This window comes from Symphalangus syndactylus, chromosome 9 (genome assembly GCF_028878055.3).
Source record: "Symphalangus syndactylus isolate Jambi chromosome 9, NHGRI_mSymSyn1-v2.1_pri, whole genome shotgun sequence".
NCBI classification, from domain to species: Eukaryota; Metazoa; Chordata; class Mammalia; order Primates; family Hylobatidae; genus Symphalangus; species Symphalangus syndactylus.
Genome location: NC_072431.2, coordinates 127,179,579 through 127,204,950, shown reverse-complemented (window position 1 = coordinate 127,204,950; position 25,372 = coordinate 127,179,579). Strand labels below are relative to the sequence as shown.

Sequence of the window (25,372 nt, the reverse complement as noted above, 5' to 3'; positions counted from 1 at the left end):
AGAAGGTGAATCCATGTAAGAGCTTAAAGAACAAAGGGAGAGAAATATAGTAAGAACCAAGTGAATAGGGGCTAGATAAATAAAATCTTACAGAGGGAGGGTTAGGCTATTTGGCAAAAAGAAGCTTAAGAGAGTGTTGAAGAGAAACTAGGTAAAGATAACTGGGAAAATGAACCATGAAATCCAGGAAGTGTTGCTAGAATTCTGATTTAGATTCCTTTTAACATACTTCAGGAGATATGAGTAAATTATCAAAGTTGTTCTCACCCTACCTGTTGTTTTGCACAACACTCTAATCTAGGACAAAACCAAGTAAAGCTAAAATATCAGTAGAGTTTGCCTAAATTATTTATAATTGTTGAGCTGTCACTGCATGCCGTACAGGTGAGATAGTAGATAAGCAACAATGTGCGTGGAATGCAACAGCACTTCACGCCTTGCTCCAATCCAAGAGCATAAAAAAACTAGATAATGGCAAGACATATTATAAAGCTACAATAATCAAGATAATATGGTATTGGTAAAAAATAGACAGATCAACGGAACAGAAAAGAAAGCCCAGAAACATACCCACATAAATATTGTCAAATAATTTTTGACAAAGGAGCAAAGGCAATACAATATAGAGAAGATAGTCTTTTCAACACAGGTCGTTGGAACCACTGGACATCTACATGCAAAGAAAATGAATATAGATACGGATTTTAGACCCATCACAAAAAATTAAGTCAATATGGGTCATAAACCTAAATGTAAAATGCTAAACAATAAGACTCCTAGAAGATGACGTAACAGAAAATCTGTAGAACCATGGCTTTGTTACTTTTTGGATGCTACACCAAAGGCACCATACATGAAAGGAATGATTGATAATCTGGATTTGATTAAAATTAAAAACACTTGTTCTGTAAATGGCATCATGAAAAGAATAAAAAGACAAACTGCAGAGTGGGAAAAAATAATTGCAAAAGACATATCAGATAAATGACTATTATCTCAAATATACAAAGAACTAGAGCTAGAGGAGGTCAGTTAATGTTGTTTAAGGAAAGAAGCCTCCTCCATAAGATAAAAGTACAAAGTGAAGTAGCAAGTGCTGATGGAGAAGCTACAGCAAGTTATTCAGAAGACCTAGCTAAGATCATTGAAGGAAGTGGCAGCACTAAAAAACATATTTCAATGTAGATGAAACAGCCTTATATTGGAAGAAGATACCATCTAGGACTTTCATAGTTAGAAAGTCAATGCCTGCCTTCAAAGCTTCAAAGAAAAGGCTGACCCTCTTGTCAGGGTCTAATGCAGCGGTGATGCTAATTTAAAGCCAAAGCTTATTTGCCATTCTAAAAATTTTAGGGCCTGTAAGAATTATACCGAATCTACTCTCCCTGTGCTCTCTAAGCCTGGATGACAGCACATCTGTTTACAGTGGTTTACTGAATATATTAAACCCACTGTTGAGACCTGCTCAGAAAAATAATATTACTGCATCTCATCAACAATATACTTGGTCATCCAAGAGCTCTGATAGAGATGTACAAGGAGGTGAATGCTGTTTTCATGCCTGCTAATACAATGTCCATTCTGTAGCTCATGGATCAAGGAGTAATTTTTAATTTTCAAGTCTTATTATTTGAGAAAAAATTTGTAAGGCTATATAGCTACCATAGATAGGGGTTCCTCTGATGGATCTGGGCAAAATAAGTTTAAAACCTCTGGAAAGAGTTTAGCATTCCACATGGCATTAAAAAATTCATGATTCATAGGAGGAGGTCAAAATATCAACATTAACAGGTATTTGGAAGAAGTTTATTCCAACCCCCATGGATGACCTGGAAGGGTTCAAAAGTTCAGTGGGGGAAGTTACTGAAGATATGGTAGAAATAGCAAGAGATCTAGAATTAGAAGTGAAGCCTGAAGATGTGACTAAATTGCTGGAATCTCATTATAAACTTGAACAGCTGAGGAGTTGCCTCTTATGAATGAGTAAAGAAAGTGGTTTCTTGAGATGGAAACTACTCCTGGAAAAGATGATGTGAACATTACTGAAATATCAATAAAAGATTTAGAATATTACATAAATTTGGTTATTAAAGGCTTGTCAGGATTTGAGAGGATTGTCTCCAATTTTGAAAGAAGTTCTATTGTGAGTAAAGTGCTATCAAATATCATTGCATGATATAGAGAAATCCTTCATGAAGGGAACAGTCAATTGATGCAGGAAATTTCATTGTTCTCTTATTTTAAGAAATTGCCAAGTTATCCTAACCTTCAGCAACCACCACCCTGATCAGTCAGCATCAATCATCATGGAGTCAAAACTCTCCACCAGCAAAAGGATTATGACTCACTGAAGGCTCAGCTGATCATTAGCATTTTTTAGCAATAAAATATTTTAATCAAGGTGTACATTGTGTTTTAGACATAGCACTATTGAACATTTAATAGACTACAGTATAGTGTATTACTTTTATATGCCCTGGGAAACATTGTTACTCGCTTTATTGCAATATTCACTTTATTGTGGTGTTTTGGAATAGAAACAACAACAGAACCAAGGTATGCCTGTATTTATAGTTTTGCATATAGAGTTCTTGCACATATTTAGCAAGATTTATTTCTGAGTATTTAAATAATTACTGTATCAACAAATGAAGACAAATTCCAAATTGGTTTAATAGTGAAAATTGTAAGCTAGTTCTGGGGATTCCCAAGGTGTGGACCCTACTTCTTCTGTGGGCAGTCTGCCTCATAACATGCCAACATAATTTATTGTTGGCATACAAACAGATTCCAGTCTCCTTCAGTCAAAAGACAGAAAAGGCACAAGACCATGCCTAGTAGCCCAGTATTTAATTGTAAGAGTAGCAGAGCTCCAGAGTAGGTTAAAATCTCAATGCAGCCAGGTCTGCTATGCTGAGATTAAAGCTATGATTAGTAAAGAAAAGTACTCTGGGATGTGAAATGGGGACATTCGGAATACACTTGAAAATATTGAAGCCCCAAGAATCTGGATGCACAGAAGTGGCATACTCCTTCTTGTGAGAGACTAGTGCACCATTGTGGCTTGAAGTCAATGGAAAGTCCTCTGGCTTGTAAGACAAAATACCTGTTCTCATGATTTGTCCCCACCTGCCCTCCTGGTCACCACATCTATAACCATTTCACAACAAAACTGAACTAAGAAAATATTGGCTTTCTAAGGGAAAGGGGGCAGGGCTTATACCTTATATGGAGCTGCAGGATCTAGCTTAAATTCACTGTCATTAACTAAGACATGTACAATTAAACAGGATACTGAGGGTGCTCGATCAAGGGAATGGAATATAATATATATTACAGCAAAGACTGCAAGAGACAGTGCTAATACTTTGCAAGGATAGCCCATAGGAAACTTGGAGCAAGAGATGGTCCCCATTAAGTGACTTATAAATTCTGAAATTGTTATAGTAGATGGGGAAGAAGGAAAGAAACAGACCAAAAAGTTGGGTTTGCAAAACTAGACAATATTATGTAAGGCCAGAACATCCACAAACTGACAAAAATGGATACTTTTTGTTAGAGAAATGAGAAATGTACTAATAGTGGGGAATAGTAGTTATTGAAAAGCTTAGTGGTAGCTCTCCTCTGCAAGCCAGCGATCACAGCAGGCGATACCATTTCAGAATTAGGTTCATTGACAGCAAGGGTATGATAGAATAATTATAGAAGTCAGATGGCAGATCTTAATTCTAGAAACAAGATTTGTGAAATTAATATAAGTGACAAAGTTAGAGTGGCAGACAAAGAGACATGTCTCCACACAGATATAGAGATGGTTAATTAAAAAATTGTGTTAATAGGGACAAAATGCCTGGAGAGGCAATATGAGTATCAATTCATAGCAACTAAGAAAAATCAAGGATGGATTATTAGAGGACAAAGGAAGCCACCACAATAAAAGCCATAATCAACCTTGAATAAATTGTGGGTGAAGTATGAAATAGAGGTTGAGGTCTTGTTTTTCATATTAATTTTCCCTGCCTAACTTTCCATTCTCATTTTTTCCCATTTTTTCTTTCCAGCACAAAGAATTGAAAATACTGTTATTCCTCCATTAAATTATGATGCCACCATTACAAAAATCCATTGACCGTATATGTATAGATCTATTTCTAGATGTCCTATTCTGTTCTATTTATTTATATGTCTATTCTTATATTGCACTGTCCTGATTTTTGTAGTCTGAGTCTTGCAATGTTATTATTTAAAAATTTTTTTGACTATTAAAAATTAGTTTTAAAAAATAAATTTGAGCATCGTCAACAATTTTGACAAATAAATATTTTATCAGGTTTTCATTGACTCTATAACTTGATTGTCAGAATTGACATCTTGGCTTTTTGACGATACTTAGTCTGCCAATCCACAAAAAATGGGACCCATTTTACAAATTGCTCTCAAAAATGTCTTGTCATTTTCAGTACTCAAGTCTTATACTTTTAAAATTAAGCTTATTCTTAGGAACTTATTATTTGGGAGCTTTTGTAAGCAATATTTAATTTGGTAATTTTTTTTAGTATAGAGAGATATAATGGATTTTGTGTAATGCACTTGGTTCTTGTGCCTTTTAAAAATTTCCTTACTAATTTTATTATCTGTTTTGGAAAGTTCTTAGGATATTCTACAAAGACCGTCATGTCTTCTGTGAATAGAGACAATACTGATTTCTATTATTTTTATTCTTTTCCTAGGCTTATCGCATTAATTGGAGAATCCAGAACATTATCAAATAAAGGTAAGGAGAGTGAACAGCTTTGACTTGTTCCTCAGTCTCAGAAGGAAAGCAGTAAGTCTGATATTTGTTGTGGATATTCTGTAGATGTCCTTTATCAGGTTGAAAAACTTCCCTCTATTACTGGTTCGTTGAAATTTTTATCATGAATGAGTGTTTAATTTTATCAAATGCTTTTTCTATGTATAGAGAGATGATTTATGTTTTTTCTTTCATAGTTTTTTAATACAGTGAATTATATTGGTTAGTTTTAAAATGGACTTTTTATTATTTTAAAGTTCTAAACTACATTTAAATGTAAACTTGCATTTCTGGCCCTTTATTGGTCCTAACGCATTACCCTTTTTAGTATTGCTGGATTCAATAGTGCCATATTTTCGAATATTTTGTAACTTTTTTTCATAAAAGATATTAATCTGCAATTATCTTTTCTCATAATATCTTTGTTAGATTTTGGTATCAGAATAATGCTGGCCTCATGGAATAATTTGGAAAGCCATCCCTCCTTTTCCTTTTTTTTTTTTTTTTTTTTAAATAAACGGCATCTCACTCTGTCACCTAGGCTGGAGTGCAGTGGCACAATCATGGCACACTGCTGCCTAGAACTCCTGGCCTCAAGCTGGAGGCTCCCCCTCCAGCCTCCCAGGTAGCTGGAATTATAGGCGTGTGCCACCATACCCAGCTAAATATATATATATATATTCACACACACATATATATATACACATATTGGATCCTGTCCCCCTAGGAAACTGCATATTAGAGACAGCGTATCACTATGTTTCCCAGGCTGGTCCGAAACTCCTGGGCTCAAATGATCCTCCAGCCTCAGCCTCCCAAAGTTCTGGGAATAGAGGCTTGAGCCACAGCACACAGTCTATCGCTCCTTTCCTACTTTCTGAAAGTGTTTGTATGACGTTATTTCTTCGGTGTTTGAGAGATTCACCAGTGAAGCCATCTGGACCTAGAGTTCTCTTCATAGGAACAGTTTTGATTACTAATTTAATTACTTAATAGATTTGGAAAAGTTCATAATGTTTATTTTTTGTATGTGTGAGCTGTGGTAGTTTGTGTCACCAAATAATTTATCCATTTCATCTAAACTGTCAAATTTATTTGCATCAGGTTGTTCACAATATCTTATTATCCTTTATCCTTTATTATCCTTTTATTATCTATAAAATATTCAGTGATATCACATCTCTCATTTCTGACATTCATCCAATGCTTTCCCTTTTTTTCCATTAATCTCACCAGGAATTTATCAAGTTTATTAGTCTTTTATAGATTCAGCTTCTGATTCTATTAGTTATCCCTATTTTATTTTTCTGATTAATTAACATTTGTTCTCATCTTTAATATTTATATTTATCTACATAACTTGGATTTAATTTGTTTTTTTAAAAAAATTTTCTATGATGGAAGCTTAAATAATTGATTTTAAATTGTTCGCCTTTGCTAATATCATTTACTGATACAAATTTTCCTCAAAGCACCACTTTAACATCATTCTACTAATTTTTATAAGTTGTTTTTATTTTATTGTGGTTTGAAATATTTTTCTCACTTTTCTTATGACTTCTTCTTTGATGCATAGATTACTTAATGTGTCTGAAATTTGCAAATATTTAAGAAATGTGTTAGGCTGAATAGCTCCCAAAGATATCTGCATAATAATCCCTGGAAACTGTGAATGTTACCTTACATGGCAGAAAAAGGCTTTGCAAGTATAAAGGTAAGGGTCTTAGATGGGAAGATTATCCTAGATTACCTGGGTATACCTTAATTGTAGTCTCAAGAGTTCTATAAGATGAAAACAAAGGGAGATTTGACTACAGAAAAGAAGACAAACAACAGAAGTGGATTTTGGGGTGATGTGGCCACAAGCTGAGGGATGCTAGGAGCCACCAGACTCTAGAATAGACAACAAACAATGTCTCTGTCAGGAGACTCCAGAAGAAACCAGCCTTACCAGCACTTTGATTGTATACCTGTAAGACTCATTTTGTATTTCTGACCTCCAGAACTGTATGAATTTTTTTTCTGTTTTTAAAGCAAGTTTATGATAATTGTTTTACAGCAGCAATAGGAAACTAATAGTGGACAGATACCTTTCAGTTATTAATTTCTAATTTGCATGGTTTTAGTCAAATTATATACTCTGTAAGATTTCAGTCTTTTGAAATATATTCAAATGTATTTTATGGGTAAAAATATGATTTATTTTGGTGAATATATAAGTCAGATAAGTCAGTATCAATGCATGAGACAGAATTCACACCAGTAATTGGGTATCTCCTTTTAATATTTTTCTTTTTGTTTTTATAAAACGTTATTGTATATCTGGGTTTGGCTTTCTTTGTTCTTACTGTGCTTAGGTTTAGCTAAACTTCTTGGGTCTCTAAATAAATGTGTTTTTTAAAAATAATATTTGGAAAATTTTTACGCATTATATCTTCAAATATTGTCTATGCTTCATTTTTATTCTCTTTTTCTTATGGTTCCAGTTGCATGTATGTTAGACCATTTGCTGTGCTTCCACAGGTCCCTGAGCCTTTAATCACTTTTCTTCAATATTTTTCACTCTCTATTCTTCACTTTGAACAATGTCTATTGATGTTTTAGAGTTCACTAATCTTTACTTCAGCCAATAGCACTATTTATTCCTGCAGGGATTTTTAAATTCAATTATTTAACCCATCTGTAATTTATTTTGTTTTCGTGGCTAGAGAAAGAAACAATCTTTTAAATATTTTATTTTTCTAGATGGCTGGTTATCTCAAGGCAATTTATTGAATTAGACAGTAGTTTTCAAATAGAGCGCCACAAAAATATAGATGACACTCCTTTTCTCTAGAGTCTACGCATCGCTTCCATCATTTCAAATGTACATTTCTGATCATGTCATTTCCCCAAAATTAACATTATCATAAACAAAACCCATTTGCATAATTTGGTCATTAAATGCTTTTTATCTGGGAGAGTAAATAGTAACTGGAGTCCCCAAGGTAAAGTCTTATATGGGTAACTGGCAAAAATGGTGTCCTTTGTTTCTTCTATAAACAGAGAAATTGCATATAGCTAAAAAGAGTAAGTTTCTTAAGAAACTCAGGCTAATTTTTTATGCAGCTCAATTTTGGCAAAATGTAGTATATCTTAATAAGTGTTCTTTTTATCAGCCTTTTAATTTTATCATAAATTTATTTAGAACACTAAATTTTCTTGATATATGATTTTTAGGGTATAACTTATGTAACATGGTTATATATTCATCATTACTATTCATTCCCAAAAAAGAAATGAATAAATAAAGACTGAACTTTAATTCTTTCTTTTCTCTGCCAATGTGTTCTTGAACCAGAAGTTTCTACCTCCAAAATCAATTCTTAAATTCAGGCTTTTGTCTTTCCTCAACTTGTCGTGTGTGTGTGTTCGTGTGTGTGTGTTCATGTGTGTGTGTGTGTGTGTATATGTGTGTGAAAGAGAAACAGAGAGAGACAGAAAGAAAAAACGAACGAAGGAAAGAGAGATGAAAGGAAGGAAGGAAGGAAAGAAAGAAAGGAAAGAAAGAAAAGAAAGAAAGAGAAAGAAAGAAAAAGAAAGAGAGAGAGAGAATGAGAGTTTTTTATGGGAGAAAAGTTGGTGGTCAGTCTTATATATTAAAAAAACTTATAATAAACTAAAATCATGGTAGGTTTTAAAACACTACTAAATAGTACTACCTGCAGGAGTCAGTAATAATATATTTTTTCTTGACCCAGGCACCCTTTTCTATTAACTGTCCAAGGGAAATATATATACACCATAAAGAAAATGGAAAAGAAATTGCTATAGTATTTTTAGCTTACTATGGTAATCCCTAATGCAGAACTTTCTAAAAGCTGTGACTTACATACAAAGACTAAGTGAAGGTTCATCTTCTCCCTACAACCAAATGTTAACCTTACCACAAAACAAGCAATGAGCAAAAGACATGACTGAGTTATGATGCACTCAATAGTTAAAAACATGAGGACTAAAGAGCAGTGTTGCAAGGATTTTGGCAAGGCAGTCCTTTGTAAATTTCACATAGTGGAGATACAAAGCAAAAGTAAAAACAAAAAAAGTTTTTTAGAATTGATCAGAGATAAGACCTATGTCCTCTTACAGAAATAATCTTATGCAGTATAATAAGATTCTCTTTTACGCCGCTTTGAATCTCCTTCGCCCCACTTCTTGTTCCAGCCACTGCTGTAGCGAACAGCTCTAAAGCTTGGATCAATTTTACATAAGTGTAAATTGTCAGTACCTTTACCTCGGGCTCAAATCATGTAACTCTTACATGTACCCTAGGGCTCCTCACACTGTTTCTCACAGGGTTTATTTTTCATTGGCTTAGTAGAATATCAGCCTAAACTGCTCAGAACTCACATGAAAGTTTGTGAAAGTTAATACTCATGTGGTTACCTTGACCAATGGAAGATGGAAACTGCTGGATAAATGCTTTCTCTTCTCTCTCCTGAGGGAGACATTTTGGGGTACACTTCAGAGAGTTCCTCAGAAAGGCACACTGGATCAAGAACTAGTCACCCATGCTGTTGGACAACTTGATAATGCATCTCCAAATTTGCTTTCTTTTGTCCCGTTTCTCTTCTACCTGTACCTCATTCCTAATCTGTGGAAACATATTGTTACATAAAATACTTATATATTATTTTTCATCTCAAGCTCTGCTTTGAAAGGGAAATCCAGCCCAAGTAAATAGAAGAAGAAAACTCAGTGGCAGTACCCTTTAATTTTTCGCCACCACATACTCTAGGAAATACAGCACAAACCATGTTGTGGAATATGAGTCCATTAGATTATCACCTTGCTTCTAAAAAAAAAGAGCAAGAAGAACATGGGGAAAGAAGCAAATTGTTCCTCTTCATCCGTAATAACTGTCAAAAAAACCTAAGGTTTGGTGGAAGTAAAAATCCACTTCAAAAAAAAGTCAAAGAAATGAATCATTAAGTTATGTAATATTAACTGTAAGTACTGCAAAATTGTTCAGGCAAAAGGGAGACTGACAGGATTCTTCCTGGAGAAGGCTTTATGACAAAGGGGTTGGGTGTGTCTTGAAAAATGGTTTACATGAACAGAGACTAGAAGTTATTCTAGAATTGGAGTTTAGAATGAGCAAATGGACGCATTTTATGCATAGTTGAAGAAATGTACATGACAGGTGAATGGTGGGATTGAGTCAGAGAAGTAGGGTAGCAGTAAAGTTGATCTGTGCTTCATTCCTGTCCTTTTGTAAGCAATCTGCCCTTCCTCCCACATCCGTCCACCATCTATGAACATACATGTTTTCTGCCTAAATTTGATTCACTTATGTGCTTCTAGATGCTTGGTTTTGACTACCTATGAAGACTTCTCTCTTTGGTTATTATCTGGCTTCTTTCTAGGATCCATACATTTTATGATTTTAGCATGTGTAAGGCTTTGGCACAGCTGCTTTAATTCTCCCCCACATACCAATTTGACTGCCTGAGCCAAGACTGTCCCTCCCTAAGAGAAGAAAAGAGAGAGTTAGAAATGTAAGGTGTAACCCGTTCATAAAGGGTCTCAGGCAAATTAGAGGAGGTTGGACATTATTCTTCAAGTATAGATTCAATTTCTGGTTCCAGTTTAAACAACTCCTTTTATATAATACCTCCCTAGAACTTAACAGATGCTTAAGGCAGGAATAGGAATGAAGAGATTCAAGAGCAGTCGGACACATTGGCTCATACCTGTAATCCCAACACTTTGGGAGGCCAATGCTGGAATATCACTTGAGGTCAGGAGTTTGAGACCAGCCTGGTCAACGTGGCAAAACCCTGTCTCTACTAATAAATAAATAAATAAATAAATAAATAAATAAATAAATAAAATAAAATAAAAAAATTAACTGGACAAGGTGGCTCACACCTGTAATCCTAGCACCTTGGGAGGCCAAGGCAGGCAGATCACTTGAGGTCAGGAATCCAAGACCAGCCTGGCCAACATGGCAAAACCCCATTTCTACTTAAAAAAAAAAAAAAAAAAAAAGTACAAAAATTAGCTGGGGGTGGTGGTGCGTGACTGTTTTCCTAGCTACGTGGGTGGCTAAGGCATGAAAATCACTTGAACCCAGGAAGTGGAAGTTGCAGTGAGCCATGATTGCACCTCTGCACTCCAGCCAGTGCAACAGAGCAAGATTCCATAAAAAAAAAATAGAGAGAGAGAGATTCAAGACCTATTTCTAGGGATGAATTCACATAAATTAGTTAACAACTAGAGGTGGATAGTGAGTATGTTAGGCAGTTTTTGTGTTAATATAAAAAAATACCTGAGACTGAGTAATTTATAAATAAAAGAGGTTTAATTGGTTCACAGTTCTGCAGGCTGCACAAGTATGGCACCAACATCTTGGCTTCTGTTGAGACCTCAGGAAGCTTACAATCATGGTGGTAGGCAAAGGGAAGCAGCATATGTATTAGTCTGTTTTCATCCTGCTGATAAAGACATTTCAGAGACTGGGTAATTTACCAAAGAAAGAGGTTTATTGGACTTATAGTTCCAGATGGCTGGGAAGGCCTCACAATCATGGCAGACAGTAAAAGGCACATCTCACATGGCAGCAGACAAGAGAAGAACTTGTGCAGGGAAACTCCTCTTTTTAAAACTATCAGATCTCATGAGACTTATTCACTATCACAAGAGCAGCATAGAAAGACCTGCCCCCAGGATTCAATTACCTCCCAACAGGTCGCTCCCACAACACGCTGGAATTCAAAATGAGATTTGGGTGGGGACACAGCCAAAGCATATCATTCTGCCCCAACCCCTTCCAAATCTCATGTCCTCACATTTCAAAACCAATAATGCCTTCTCAACAGTCCTCCAAAGACTTATCTTATTTCAGAACTAACTCAAAAGTCCACAGTCCAAAATCCAAAGTCTCATCTGAGACAAGGTAAGTGCCTTCAGCCTATGAGCCTGTAAAATCAAAAGCAAGTTAGTTACTTCCTAGATAGAATGGGGGTACAGGCATTAGATAAATACAGCCATTCCAAATGGGAGAAACTGGCCAAAACAAAGGGGCTACAGGCCCTATGCAAGTCCAAAATCCATCAGGGCAGTCAAATTTTAAAGCTCCAAAATGATCCCCTTTGACTCCATGTCTCACATCCAGGTCAAGCTGATGCAAGAGGTGGGTTTCCACAGTCTTGGGCAGCTCCATCCCTGTGGCTTTGCAGGTACAGCCTCCCTCCTGGCTGCTTTCACAGGCTGGCACTGAGTGTCTGTGGCTTTTCTAGGTGCATGGTGTAAACTGTCAGGTGGAGCTACAATTCTGGGGTCTGAAGGATGATGGCCCTCTTCTCACAGCTTCACTAGATGGTACCCTAGTAGGGACTCTGTATGGGAGCTCCTACCCCACATTTTCCTTCTGCACTGCCCTACCAGATGTTCTCCATGAGGTACCCACCCATGCAGCAAACTTCTCCCTGGGCATCCAAGCATTTCCACACATCTTCTGAAATCTAGGCAGAGGTCCCCAAACCTCAATTCTTGACTTCTGTGCACCTGCTGGCTCGATACCACATGGAAGCTGCCAAGGCTTGAGGCTTGTAACCTCTGAAGCAACAGCCTGAACTGTACCTTGGCTCCTTTTATTCATGGCTGGAGCATCTGGGATGCAGGGCACCAAGTCCCTAGGCTGTATACAGTGGAGGAACCCTGAGCCCGGCCCACAAAACCATTTTTTCCTCCTAAACGTCTGGGCTTGTGATGGAAGGGGTTGCCATGAAGACCTCTGACATGCCCTGGAGACATTTTCCCCATTGTCCTGGGTATTAACATTCAGCTCCTCATTATTTAAGCAAATTTCTACAGCTGGCTTAAATTTCTCCTCAGAAAATGGGATTTTTTTTTTCTTTCACATTGTCAAGCTGCAAATTTTCCAAACTTTTATGCTGTGGTTCCCTTATGAAATTGAGTGCCTTTAACAGCACCCAAGTCACTGCTTGAATGTTTTGCTGCTTAGAAATTTCTTCCACCAGATACCCTAAATCATTTATCTCAAGTTCAAAGTTCCACAAATCTCTAGGGCAGGGGCAAAGTGCTGCCAGTGTCTTTGCTAAAACATAACAAGAGTTACCTCTACTCCAATTCCCAACAAGTTCCTCCTCTCCATTTGAGACCACCTCAGCCTTGATCTTATTGTTCATATCACTATCAGCATTTTTGTCAAAACAATTCAACAAGTCTGTAGGAAGTTCCAAACGTTCCCACATTTTCCTGTCTTCTTCTGAGCCCTCCTAACTGTTCCAACCCTGCCTGTTACCCAGTTCCAAAGTTGCTTCCGTATTTTCAGAAACGCCCCATTCTGCTGGTGCCAATTTACCGTATTAGTCCATTTTCACACTGCTGATAAAGACATATGCAAGACTGGGCAATTTACAAAGGAAAGTTTTATTGAACTTAACAGTTTCCCGTGGCTGGGGAGGCCTCACAATCATGGCAGAAGATAAAAGGCATGTCTCACATGGCAACAGACAAAAGAACTTGTACAGTGAAACACCTTTTTTTAAAACTGTCAGATCTCATGAGACTCATTCACTATCACGAGAACAGCACAGGAAATACCTGTCCCCATGATTCAATTACTTCCCACCAGATCCCTCCCATAACACGTGGGAATTCAAGATGAGATTTGGGTGGGGACACAGCCAAATCATTTCAGCATATCATAGAGCAAGAGGGGGAGTAAGGAGGGAGGTGCCACGCTCTTTTAAACAACCAGATCTCATATGAACTTTGAGCAAGAACTCCTCATTATTACAATAGGGACTGTGTGTGGGGGCTCAAAGCATTCATGAGTGATCCACCTCCATGACCCAAACATCTCTCACCAGGCCCCACCTCCAACACTGAGATTACATTTCAACATGAGATTTGGAGGAGACAAACATCCAAACCATATCAGTGAGAGAAAAGAAAACATCATGATTCTTAGGTTTCTACTTTGGGCAATTTGATATCTTTTGAAAAGGAAAGGAGAAAATAAAATATTAAGCTTTATACTCTAGCTTCTAGCACTTATCTGTCTGGTGATATTGTGTGATCTCTAAGCCTCACTCACTAGGGACCCTGAATATTTTATAATTATAGCACATGACAAAAGACTCAGATTCTGATGTCAGCCTGGGTGAAAATTCTGATTCTAACATTTTTAGTTGTTTGACAAAGATGTTTAATTTCTTTGTGCCTCAGGTTTTTGTTTAATTTTTATTTTTAACCTGTGAAGTAGTGATAATAATTACACCCAACTTATTAGGTTGTTGTGAGGAATAAAAGACTTCTTACATGGAAAATAAGTGAAGCAGTATCTAGCCCACAATAAGTACTCAGACAGTGTCAACCACTGGCACCTAGATTTCTTTTTAAAGAAAGACAATTTATTTGCCAGTCCTAATCTTAAAAAACCCAACCCAGCCAGAATGGTGCCAGTCAGCTTGTTTGATAAGAGGATTAAAACAGATAGGCTGAAAATATAATTCATTATATTTTGATTTTGTTAAATTCAGTTAACAATTTTATTTTTGATATATAAATACCTACACATTTGGGAATTATAAATGTCACTTTCAAGCATTAATTCTTCATAACAGAGTGTACTGATTATCAGGCAGGAAAAGATAACATAGCAGTAGGGATGCCCCATTTCCAATCTCAGGGGACACAACTCCAAAGGATCCCAAGGTGAGTCATGCTATGCATAGGCGGTGCAGCTAAACAAGGAGGTTAGTGGATGGATTCATAAAAAGAGGAGGACATAGCATCTTATTATACATGGCAGCTTCCATCCAAATAATGTCAACATAAACAGAGCTCCTTGTTTCTCATGCTTAGCGTGAGCTATATGAATAATAAGCTAAGTAGCTCCTATTTTCTTTGAAAACTGAATTCATTGGAATTAAAACTATTGTTATTTTAAGTTAAATAAAACCAATTTGAACATGTTTTTCCTGCATCAAAAGCTTGAATTATTCATTTTATATTTTGATTCTCCATGATACTTTCTTAGGGTAACTTTTAGAATATGAATTTATAGATGAATATTGATATATAAAACCATGAAAATGAAAATATTAACAAATCATTGCAAGCAAGGTGTCAACTACTAACAATCACAGGAAAGCTAAAAAGAAATATGGGGTTATTGTTGTTTTTCATCTTCTTTTTAAATTGCCTCATACACAATATGTAAATGTGCTAAAACTCCTTTAAAAATGTTTTATAAGGAGAATATACTCCAATGCAGAGCATATAGCTAGAATTTATCTTTTGAAAGTATGAATTTTGTATAGCTCAGGGACCATCCTGTCACAGTTTGCACCAATTTTGTTCCCTTAGACAGGCTTATTTCTGTCTGAATTTGCTGGAAGGTATGTCAGCACAGTGAAAAGTAAATAATAAAAAAGAATTAGATGAAGACAAAAGCAGTTATTTCTAGTCCCCACTGCCTTCCCAGGAGAATATATCCCAATAATTGGAGGGTCCATTGTTTTGTGAAAGTATAATGGGTGAAATGATGCAAGATTTGAGAAGTCAGTGTGAGGCAATATATAGGTTATTTATGTACATTATAGGTGTACATAAAGAAGAAAGAGAGCTAGAATATGAAATCAGACCCAGTAGGAATTTAGAGACACAAGACTTTGGGCAGAGCAGAAATATCTCTTGGGGAGAATTTATAGTAATTAAATTAAATTATTTAATAAAGTAATTATTGCTGTGTGATGTAAAATGTGAACTATCTTATTCATTTCTCTCCGAAAGCTTCTGTAAAATATGCAACAATTACATATGCTCGGAGGACTGGATTTGCAAAAAAGCACTTGTCTCTCTGAAGATGATTGTTAAAGAAAAGTCAAAGAAAAACCGAAGCTGTCAGAAAGGACCATCACACAGAAAGTTTACACCAACAAAACATAAACCAAAGGACTCTGAAATTATGGCAGGAAAATTAAATGGAGCTTCTTCCATTGTCATGTATCAGAAAATGTTAAAATTTTCTAGAATGGCCTTTTCTTCCACATGAGATTTCATTAAAAAAAAATACAAAAATACAAAACTGGATATTAGGCCTGGCACAGTGGCTCATGCCTGTAATCCCAGCACTTTGGGAGGCTGAGGCGGGTGGTTCACGAGGTCAGGCGTTCAAGACCACTCTGGCCAACATAGTGAAACCCATCTCTACTAAAAATACAAAAAACTAGCTGGGCATGGTGCAAGGCACCTGTAATCCCAGCTATTCGGGAGGCTGAGGCAGGAGAATCGCTTGAACCTGTAAGGCAGAGGTTGCAGTGAGCCGACATCGCGCCACTGCACTCCAGCCCGGGCGACAGTGCGAGACTCCATCTTAAAAAAAATAAAAAAAATAAAAAAAAATAAACTAGATGTTAGTAATTGCTTAAGCAGAGACTATACTTGCATGAAATAGGATCCTTTAGTTGTAATTCAATAGATGTTTGGAATTATCACTGAACACATAGGAAAGAGAAACCAATGTGTGAAGGAATACACAGCTGTGCATTTCAATGATTGGCTGTTTTCCTATGTTCTGTTGGCAGCTGAAAGACAGGGGTATGCAGGAGCTCTAGGAAGAATGCTAAGATGGCAATTTCTTCTTCGGTCAGAAACCAAAGTAGTTTATTTATGTGTTTGTTTGGCCTAGTTTCACTGGGTACAGAGAAAGGTCAACATGTTAAAGCAATGTATTCAAACATTTAAAAGATTTGAAATAGCCTGGGCGCTGGGGAGTCATTCTAATTGCTGCTTTAAATACCGTTTGGGAAGGTCAAAATGAGAGCCTGCAGACGGGCCGCGTTGGAGAGATAACCTCCGCCCGGCAGGCTGCAGGGCTACAAATCCCAGGGAGGCTTCAGTGCTGGGGTCGGCTGCAATCTGCTGCCAGTCGGATCCTGTGCAGTCCACAGGGGAACGTACCCGGAGAAGGACGAGCAGAACATGGCTGCCTAACAGATGGCACTGAAACATGCCGCCTCTGGTGAGAGAAAAAGCTGCCAAAACCAGGTGTTTCACAGGTTTTCTGCGTTTTTTTCTTTTTCTTTTCTTTTTAATTTTATCTTAATTTCGTTTTCTCTTATTTTCGTAATTTCTCTGTATGGGTCTATTCCAAAAGTTTCCATAGGAGCACAGCTGTCTAGGAGTTATCTAAGGAAACAAGATTTTTTTTGCATAGAGATTTTGGAAGCAGCTTTTGGGGACCACCCATACGTGCCACATACTGAGAGTCCGTTAATCAGGTCATTTCCAGGCACAACATGAGCATAAGTGGAAATTTCAACTGTTCTTATCAGTCCTTGTGGGAAAAGTGGCTAAACTAAACAGATTGCTTCATTGGTGAAAACTATGTCAGCAGCCTCAGAATACTCAGATTATTCCTATTAATAATCTTGCATGTATGCTCAGCAAGCCTTCTTTGCTCTGTTAAATGAAATTGGGGGTGGGGGAGATCTTCTAACGGAAAGGACCCAGAAACGCATGCTTGTGTTCGTGGTGCAACAGTAGAAGATGATAGGGAAGCAAAAGGCATTTAATGAAGACGGCTTTGTGCAGTGACGGGAGCACAGGATGATTCTACATCTATTATAAATCAACTCTGCCTTGACTCATGGGAAAAGAAAGTATGGGTCTCATGATTCAAAACTCAGGACATCTATGGAGAGTCACATTTCATTTGGAGGAGGAGGTCACTCTTCTTTAACATTTTACACTCCTTCATCTTAGAGAAAGCTAACCTTCCAGCCTCCCATCCATTCCGTGCTTCTGACTGGGTGATTTGATTCAGAGACTTTTATGCTCAGTCACCTCTCTCCTTAAGTAGATATGAGCATGAAAGCCCTAAAATGCAGACCAGGAACTAAATGAGGCAAGTAGGAAAGTTTCTTAGGATTTGAACTGTTTACTAGCAAGTCCTGCATTTGGAGAGTTTTGAGACATTGATATATAAAATAATAAAGAGTTCATTTACTCATATCCAACTACTTATTAGGTTCTCAATGCTATGTTAGTGTCAGAATACAAATGATCCTCGACTTTCCGTCAGGTTTTCCAATAAGCTTTTCCTAAATGGAGACTATGGTGAATCAAACATGCATTTTACACACCCAGCTTGCCAAACATTATAGCACATCATAGTTTAGCACAGCCTACAGTAAATAGCCTCAGAACATTTCCATTAGCCTACATTTGGGCAAAACCACCTGGCAACACAGTACACTATAGAGTATCAGTTGTCTACTATCTTTATTGTGTGGATGACTGGGAGCTATGGCTAACTGCACAGCTCCACATTGACAGAGAGTATCTTGCTGTATGTTACAAGCCCAGGAAAAAATCAAAATTCAAAATTTCAAGGATGGTTCCAAATGAATGCAGGTTGATTTTGCACCATTGTAAGGAAAAAAATTGTTGTCAAACGATCTGTGATTTCTTGGTCATTCACTCACTACAGGAATGTTGTGGATAAATGCATGTGATTGGCAAGGTGAAGTTTTAGCATTCCAGGGTCTCAGCATCACAGAAAATACATCTTTATTGAGAATAATATGACTTAAACTATGAACATCTGGCAATTAATAAGCATATGGTCATTGTTACTTTTCATTCCCTTCATTTTGAGAGGCAGTATGCTATTGTACAGTGAGTTTTAACATATTCCAGGTAGACAGCAATCTGAGTTCTGTGGAGGTGCCTCAGGCTGATTCAGAGGAAAGTAAGGGAGTGAGCAAGCACAACTCTATGCCACTGTCTTCCACATATCCCTGAGCTCTGACTCTCTTTCTTTATTATGGTTTAGTATGAGATTGCATGGGGGAAAAAAAGGCTGGAAGGAGGTAGGGAGAGGGAGGAGCGTTTAAGGCCATTAGAAGAGGAGAAAAAACATTGGCTTCAATTAAGAAATCTAAATTTTTGTTCTGACTTTGCTACTTTCTCATTTTGTAAAATGGGCACATTATTTAACTTTTTGTGCATCAGTGTCCTCAATCTTGAAACAAGAATGGTCATACCTACCCTTTGGTTACAGAGAAGCTTTAATAAAATAACATATGTAAAGGGCTTATAAAATCACCTCGCAATCAATTGTCTGTTTCTTATTTATAAATATATATATATATATATATATATATTTTTTTTTTTTTTTTTTTTTTTGAGACGGAGTCTTGCTCTGTTGCCCAGGCTGGAGTGCAGTGGCGCAATCTCGGCTCACTGCAAGCTCCGCCTCCCGGGTTCACGCCATTCTCCAGCCTCAGCCTCTCTGAGTAGCTGGGACTACAGGCGCCTGCCACCACGCCTGGCTAATTTTTTGTATTTTTAGTAGAGACGGGGTTTCACTGTGGTCTCAATCTCCTGACCTTGTGATCCGCCCGCCTCGGCCTCCCAAAGTGCTGGGATTACAATCGTGAGCCACTGCGCCCAGCCTATAAATATATTTTAGAGCATTTATCCATAAATTTATTTTAGAGCCCTTTTCCAGTTACTGTGCTGAGGATTTCAGAGTTTAATAAAATAGGATTTTCAAATAGAGTCCTATGATCCACTAGTGAGTTGAAAGGGGTAGACAAATAAAGAGAAAATTAGAGGCCCAACGTAGGAGTTGAAGTTAGATTTTAAATGCTGATATACTCCCACAGAAGTCAGGTGAGCCATATGAGGCACTAAGTCTTATAGACAGCAAATATCATAAATATGCCTTTGTCCTCCAAAGAAAAATATAAAACAGAGTTTTGAAATATTCTGCTTTGTCTTAGCTGTAGAAGAATTGTTACGTTGATAACTAATGATTTACCTATCTCCTTTTCCAAAAAGGACTTGTAGAAGCTCATTTCCATGCTAAAATTAGAGGAGGCTTGGGAAAGAGTGGAGAAAATTTGATACACTTTTTAAATCAAGGAGTTCCTACAGAACCCATGAACATTCAGATAGTTCCGGAAAACTGTGCTATCATCTTGCCCAGTGGATCAATAGTAAGATAGGAGTTGGGCTACAGAGTTAAAATATGGGCAGCTCTAACAAGGAAGGGAAAATTGTCATAGTTATTACATGAAGATACATGATACACAGGCACACACATATTTTGGTATAGGCTAAGCTAACAACAAAACCCTTCAACATTCTGTGGCTGTAGCAAAATATAACTCATTCTCTCTATGGAAATAAGTGGATGGGTTCATAGACTCCTTCCATCTTGTTACTCTTAGTCCCCAAGGGATTTGCATGGCTGGCTCAGCAATTTTCTGCATTTTACCCAATGAAAGGGGAAAGAACATACATTGAAGGTAAAAATTTTCCTTTTAAGCAAGTGTTATGGAACTTATACACATGACTTCTGCTCACTTTCTTTCTTCAAGAATATAGTGACAAGGCCACATCTTGCTGCAAAGGAAGCTGACAGGTGTAGCCAAAAAAATTCCATTACTCTCTGGAAGAAGGTTAGAATGGATTTTGGTAGACAACAAGCAATCCTCCCTACCCTGAGAGTGTATATATCCACCATGATTCAAATTTCATTCTATAGTCAATCTAAACATTTAGATTTTCCATTCTTTTTTATTTTTTTAAATTATTATTATACTTTAAGTTCTAGGGTACATGTGCACAACATGCAGGTTTGTTACATAGGTGTACATGTGCCATTTTGGTTTGGTGCACCCATCACCTCATCATTTACATTAGGTATTTCTCTTAGTACTATCTCTCCCCCAGCCCCTGACCCCCCAACAGGCCCTGGTGTGTGATGTTCCCCTCCTTGTGTCCATGTGTTCTCATTGTTCAACTCCCTCTTATGAGGAAGAACATGCGGTGTTTAGTTTTCTGTCCTTGTGATACTTTGCTGAGAATGATGGTTTCCAGCTTCATCCATGTCCCTGCAAAGGACATGAACTCATCCTTTTTTTGGCTACACAGTATTCCATGGTGTATCTGTGCCACATTTTCTTTATCCAGTCTATTATTGATGGACATTTGGGTTGGTTCCAAGTCTTTGCTCTTGTGAATATTGCCACAGTAAACATACATGTGCAAGTGTCTTTATAATAGAATGATTTATAATCCTTTGGGTATATACTCAGTAATGGGATTGCTGGGTCAAATGGTTTCTAGTTCTAGATCTTTGAGGAATCACCACACTGTCTTCCAAAATGGCTGAACTAATTTACACTCCCACCAAGAGTGTAAAAGCATTCCTATTTCTCCACATCCTCTCCAGCATCTGTTGTTTCCTGACTTTTTAATGATCGTCATTCTAACTGGCATGAGATTGTAACTCGTTGTGGTTTTTTTTTTTTTAATTTCTCTGATGACCAGTGATGATGAGCATTTTTTCATATGTCTGTTGGCTGCATAAATGTCTATGAACAGACACTTCTCGATAGATTTTCCATTCTTAGTCATAATGCTAAGAGCTTATGTAATGAATGTGATGTTATTGTTTGCATTTAGTTTTTATGTATTGAAACAACTCAAAACACTTTGAAAGCAGGCTGACAAGAAGTCTACTAAATTTGGGGTTAGTAAATATAACTGGCATATAACGTTTTTGCCTCTACTTTTATTTTTATATTTCAAAATCCCATATATAATTTATGTATTTATTATTATAAATGTGTTATTAATATGGATAAGAATTTTATAATTTCTGTCTTTAAAGACGTTAAGAATTTATATTGACATTAGGAATTGACATCAAGGATTAATGTCATCCTTAATGATAGTAAGGATTTCTATCGTAATCTAAAAGATTTTTTACATTGTCATTACTAGGGAATGAGACACAGTGTATCTCTAACTGTTTATGGCATTCATTGCCATTATGGGATTGGCATGTTTGGACCTTTGTTCAATAGAATTACATTGAGTTATTGAAGAAACATTTATGCACTGAAATATGGCACTAGGTATTTCCTTAAAATGCTGTTACTCTTGGTATTGTAAACCCTCACACTTCTAGCACTCAGATGCCCCAACTTGTGCCTCCACATAACACCTGCGTTCCCACCTACCCCCTCATTCCACACACATACACACTTTTCAGTAGCTCATTCTGCTGAGATGTGTTTAACCATCCTGAGTTGGTTATATAAAGCCAACAAGATGCCCAAACCTTTAGATTCTGTCTCTATCAATTACATAAACTGGGTCTACGGTAATATTTTTTTGTGATCATGTAACATATGCAAAAACTCTTTTCTGCCTATTTTTCACTTAAATTTGAACTTTAATTTTTCTACCTTCTCTCTTTGTGCGTCAATTACAAGTTCAAATAAGTCTCAAAAGACAGTACCACAAATTGATGCAATACTCAGTGAAACAATGGACATTTAGAGTATCCTATGTAATACTACCAATTCATAGAAAGTCAGCTAATATACTTTATATAAATATAAATCATTATATTGATCTTCCTAGGCTAATTTGTACACACATACACACACACACACACACACACTCAGCCCTTTACTTTCAGTGGGACTCCGGTGTTTTTCAAAGAGCTCTAAAATTACAGCATTTAAAATTACAAAAGTCACAATTAGGAGGACATTGTTCTCTTCCAACTTGCTTAAACACTGAATTGTCACAGTGAAAGCTAATTTTAGGCTTCATTTTCAGCCCCAAGGAAAATAACAGTAGCTGTACCATAACCTTTGTTCTTGAAAATCTGTTCCCCCAAGCCAAGTAATGGGTTGGTTCCACTATTCATATCCTGTCATTCATGATTTCCAAGGTGTTATTAGTCATCTGAGAATTAAAAGAAATGCCACAGTTTGAATATTGCAGCAGAGTGTGCAAATTTAGCCTTGACCTACATACAAGGTTTATAAGAAATAACGAGAAAACTATTTTATTGGCCCCCACACAAAAAAATAACCAACAACAAAAACAAAGCTTTTATGTGCTGTTGGATTCTAGAGAATTTTTGAAACACAAATATACAACGTGAAACAGAAGAATAAACTGAAAAGAACAAAAAAGCAAAAAAGTAAATAATTTATCTATCTAGAGAGACTTAAAAATATAAGGGATTAGAAGAAAATCTTTCAAAGCAGAGATGCTGTAAAACCTTAACCATATGCTTTTTTTTGTCAAAATTGGATTTGTTATGTCACACCTTCATAATTCAGACCTGCAGTGCTTGGAAAATAGCTTGTTCAGACTTACCCCATAATGATTTTCTTAGCACTATTTTTCAATGAATGTTTCCTAACTTGGGAAAACATTATGGGTTGTTATGAAGCTGTTTTTATCTGGGTCAGTGAGTAGTTTAGTGAAGCAGAAAATATCCTCCAGAATAGAGCGAGGATTCACCTAACTCCAGATGGTCAATATAACTAGCATTTTTATATTCAGCACTGCCATATTTCTTTAAATGAAGTGCTATACAGGTGCTTCAATTATTTAACATATCATGGTTTAAATAATGTTATATTTTGGAGGTGGGAGACAAGGAATTGAAAGCGACATTGTTTCAGTATAGGAGCACTATATCCAAATAAAACTGTATAATGAACCAGACTCTACTTCTTTGTTAGAAAAAATTGCCTGTAAGTTTTCCAGAATTTCCTCCTATATGAACTTAAATCAGTAAAATATTCAAGGTTCATTGATAAGAATATACAGTTTTTTTTTCAAAAATTGTATTTCAAGTGATTACTTTTATTTTTCCAAAATTTAAAATGATTTTATTTGTGTCAAATTGTCTGACTCACCCTGCCTTCTCTGTTATGAAGACATTGGAAACTGTTTTCCAAAAGCCTAGTTTCTTTGTGAGGGTAGCACACATGATACCCTTTCATAAAATAATAAAATCTAGAAGAATAAATCATATTGTCCTTGTCCCTTCTTAGAATGTACATTTTTAAGCAATTATCCAAATAGTTATCAAGGTGAACTGTTATTAGTAATTATAGTCACTTCCCCACCAAAATTAACATTGATCCTGGGCAAATAGCCAAGATATAAATACTGCCAAGTCCAGAATGATCTTTTTTTTTGGTTCCTTTTGATAAGACTCAATTCCTGGCTATAATAGTTATATGAATAGTAAAGAAATCCTGATTTTACACAGTGTTGATTACTGAAACAGATCCTGGGTTTCATTCTAATGGCTTCAAATGGCATACTCTCTGAAGGAGGTCATGCCTTCTTGCTAGAATTCCAGCTTGGTTTATAGAAAACTTGCTAGTTTGTGTAAAGATTCAAGATTCAAAATCCGAAAAGTGGCCTACATATTTTCTCAGGTTTACTCCTAAATTCTACAGATTCTGTTAGGAAGATCTCTCTGTTAGCATATTAGTAACAAGATAAATTATTTGTAGAAACTAATCTTTTAATTTTTAGAGCCTTTGGCTATGGCATATTTTTGATGCCTTTGAAATATTAAAGTTTATAATTCTATATGTTCATGATGCCATTTCATTTACTATGTCTTTTAATAGGTCTTTGCATCAGAAAATTTTGTCACAATAATGCTGCATTTAAAAATACATCACAACTCTATGATTTAAAACAACAATCATTTTATTTTTCCTTATTTGTTTGTTGATTCACTGAATGGGTCTTCAAGCTACGGGTTTGTCTAGTTATGCTCCATGTGCCTCTCAACTGCCTTGGCACAAAGGGGCAGCTGGGTCACTTTCTTTTCATGCCAGTGGAAGGATTTCAAGAAGAATGAACCACATTGGCACACTCTCACTTCCAGCCACATTCTGTTGGCCAAAGTGGACCACAGGCCAAGCTCAAAATTAAAAGGATGGAAAAAATGTATTCTATCATGAAAATCACATGGCAGATAAAGTGTCAAACTTTTTTTTATTTTTTATTTTTATTTCTGAGACAGAGTCTTGATCTGTTGCCTAGGCTGGAGTGCAGTGGCACGATCTTGGCTCAGTGCAACCTCTGTCTTCCAGGTTCAAGCAATTCTCCTGCCTCAGCCTCCCTAGTAGCTGGGATTATAGGCATGCACCACCACACTTGGCCAATTTTTTAGAATTTTTGGTAGAAACAGGGTTTCACCATGTTGGCCAGGCTAGTCTTGAACTCCTGAACTCAGGCGATCCGCCTGCTCAGCCTCCCAAAGTGCTGGGATTACAGGCATGAGTCACCATCCCTGGCCTTCATCAAGCATTTTGAACAAAGATATTGTCTTCCATTCTTCATACTTGGTAATGTAAGATCTTCCATACTGCCTTAAAAGTACCAAATTTTAAGTGTTGAATTAAATAAAACAGATCTGTAATACAAACAGCTGAACAGCATATACCTATTAGGTTTTCTCATTTGTAGACACAAATTTCCAGAGAATGACCGATTAAGCTAGTCAAAAAATGCCCCTTTAATAACTTTTAAATGTTAGGTAAAGAATGGATGTGATGAGAATTTAAAATGGCATAATTTAAGACCCCAGAGGTAAATGCATAAACTACTTCTGTTCAGTCCATGCTGATTGCAAGATAGAAAGAAAATATCTTGCTATGCAAATCCTAAGATTCAGGCTAGGCTCTCCTTATTCTTCAGTTACAGTTGCAGACA

The 25,372-nt window shown here is 36.7% G+C and overlaps 1 protein-coding gene across 2 annotated transcripts in view; it reads left to right on the top strand.

Moving 5' to 3' along the window:
- The window catches only part of TYRP1 (tyrosinase related protein 1), a 268,825-nt gene that overhangs the window by 84,313 nt on the left and 159,140 nt on the right, over positions 1-25,372 (top strand). For both annotated transcript variants that reach the window (XM_063609865.1, XM_055294556.2), the window contains one exon: positions 4,731-4,774. The gene's annotated coding sequence lies outside the window, so the exon portion shown is untranslated. The remainder of the gene's footprint in view (positions 1-4,730; positions 4,775-25,372) is intronic.